The sequence below is a fragment of the Hipposideros armiger genome, unplaced genomic scaffold, assembly GCF_001890085.2.
Source record: "Hipposideros armiger isolate ML-2016 unplaced genomic scaffold, ASM189008v1 scaffold_1081, whole genome shotgun sequence".
NCBI classification, from domain to species: domain Eukaryota; kingdom Metazoa; phylum Chordata; class Mammalia; order Chiroptera; family Hipposideridae; genus Hipposideros; species Hipposideros armiger.
The window spans coordinates 366,972-369,666 of NW_017732431.1; the positions used below are offsets into that span (position 1 = coordinate 366,972).

Below are 2,695 nucleotides of genomic sequence, written 5' to 3' on the forward strand. Positions count from 1 at the left end.
TGGGTAAAATCCAAGTTGGTGGGATTGTGTGACATTTTCACCAGTGGTAGTCTATGTTTAAATTCCTTTGTTCCATGGCATATTGAGCCAAAACAGACAACTGAAGTTAACTTAAATATTCTGAAAGTTTATCTATCTTTATCAGAAATTTCACTCCTATAAGAACTTTAAAGAGGATCTGTCTGAAAAACGTGAAATATAGTCATTTCCATTTATGAAGAATTTCAAACTGCCAAAATTTTGTTCTCAATTCAGCTCATTTGCAAATAACTGCATACTCATACATTGAATTGCCCTGATAAAATTAATTTTATTAAAAAACAAACACAAGATATCAAAAAACAAAAACGCTCATGAAGAAAAAAGTTCAGTAATAATACCCATGAACAGAGACCTCCCAGACCCTTTATCTTCATCCACTCAGGCAGGAAAGAAAGAAATTTCATAATTCCTATATTATATAGATTTTATTTCCATAGAACATTTTGATGCATTATTATCTTTCTCCTGCAAAGGGAGTTCTGGGAAGGTAGGATACAGTGAGATCTGAAGGGACCCCACTACTGTCTTAGGACGAGGCAGCGCATCAGCTGTCTCTGAATAACCCTGCACTGCTGTTCGTGAGATGACAAGCGCCTCTACCCACTTCTCCCTTTTCTTGACCTTAACTTTTCCAGTCCTTGAAACAATGTACACACTTGGCTGTAATCCACCAGGCTGTTGGATTCCAGACAACACACAGCACAGCCTGCTTCTATGTGCAGGATGTAAAGATGATGGTAATGATGGCAATGATAGTAACACAGTTACCATCATAATCATTGCAGATATAATAGATACTCTACTTCGGAAAGTTTTTTTCAGCATGTCAGAAGCTTCTAAAGGTGCAACATTGTAATAAAACTTTGAATGGAGCTTAATTTCAGCTCTGCCATAAAATCTTGATATAATGATCATCTGTTAGTTTGTATATAATTTTAAGCAGTCTATAACACATAGGGTTTTGAAGATTACAGAGGTAAATTTACAAGATTTTATTCTGACAATGTATATTTTTATATATTTTGATGTTTTTCAAATTATAGTATAACATTTTTTGTGATAGGCAGGTGACTACACTCAATTCCATGCTTAAATGAAACACAATAAAATGATAGTGTGATCTTCTATTTTTTATTACATTGATTGCTCCTTACCTCCTGAATATTTCTCATTTCCTAATGTACATTTTGTAAGGCTATTATATTGGAATTGTCCTAGTCAAAATATCTTACATTATATTGAATTATTTTGAAATGTCCATTTACTTTAAATGTTTATTAACTTCCAATTGTATTGTGATAAAATTAGCAAAGCAGCAGGTACAAATATGAGTAAGATTTTTCCTTGAGAAACACGGAAAACGTTCCAGTTTTTATGTTGGTTTGAAAGACATTTACAGCTCCATTAAATTTTATCTTCCACATGAACCAGAGTATTGAGGTATTTTGCCGTGTGGTTAAATGGACAGACTGAAACAGGTTGTCTACATTCAAATTCTTACGCTACCGCTTACCATCTGTGAGGTTTTCAGCGCATCCTTAATTTCTCCATGCCTCACACTGTCACACCCTTTATCAGGAAAGAAGGAGAAAAAAAAAAAAAAGGAAGAGAGTGAGGGAGGAAGGGGAGAAGAAAATATTAAAACCCACCTTCCACTTTATGTAAAATCAGTTTTTATGGGAGAAATTTTTCTCTGTATTTTATGAAATACTAAAATTGGCAACTCATTTTAATGATTTACTGTGTTAGGGATATCTCTATATCGTTGATCTCTTATGTTTTTGTTTATTCAGTTTTATACCTTTAGGTGACAATCAGCAGTTAGTTCTCATCCACATTGACTGTTTGTAGATTTTTGAACGTGGTGACAGGTGTGTAGGTAACCAATATACAGAGCTTATTTGGTGAGTCTTCATCCTCACTCCGTGTTCTGGACCACCGCACCCGGATGCAGTATGGGACAGTCCTTATTCCTTTGAACCAGACGGCCTTGTTAAGTCTGGTGTCCGTGCACATCTCGCGTTCCTGTCTCCTTCATGGCAAATTTCTGCATCTCTTTGAGTGCCCGAGGAGCACGTTTCTTGAAACCCACTCCACATTTGTGCTTTAAATGTTGTTGGTGGGCTCTCTGGTCACTTAACCTCATTGATGGCAGATCCGCCCTGCTGCTTCTCACCACCCTTCTTTGCAGGAGCCATTCAGCCTAGCCCAAGCTGGAAAGGCCTTTAATCCCTTCTCTGAAATAGTATCAGAAAATACAGCAATTAATCATTATGTACAATCGCTATGAGAGCACAGGGTGAGAATGTTGAGAAGATGTCACAAAACACATAGCATCAGGTTTATGTTGGACTACAAACTGGCTGAAACTGGGATTTTTAAAGCAAATATGTGTTTTAATACTATGCATCTGCCACTTTCTAATGAATGATTTTGGGCAAGGTATTTAACTTCTCTCAAGCTTGGCTCCCTCATCTGAAAAATGAGAATAATGAAGATATATTCTTCATAGTTTATTAACTAACCCAGTTGTCTTTCCCAGAAACTTGTTCATAATTGCATTGGAAACATGCATGGGAATATTTACGGTAGCATTATTTATCGTAGTAAAATTTGTCATTGACTATATAGATATATCTCCTTTAATAGGGGA

At 36.0% G+C, this 2,695-nt stretch overlaps 1 pseudogene; it reads right to left on the reverse strand.

Annotated features, from left to right (window-relative positions):
• Positions 1-1,863: 1,863 nt before the first annotated feature.
• LOC109376261 (60S ribosomal protein L31 pseudogene) lies at positions 1,864-2,258 on the reverse strand (annotated as a pseudogene).
• Positions 2,259-2,695: the final 437 nt, after the last annotated feature.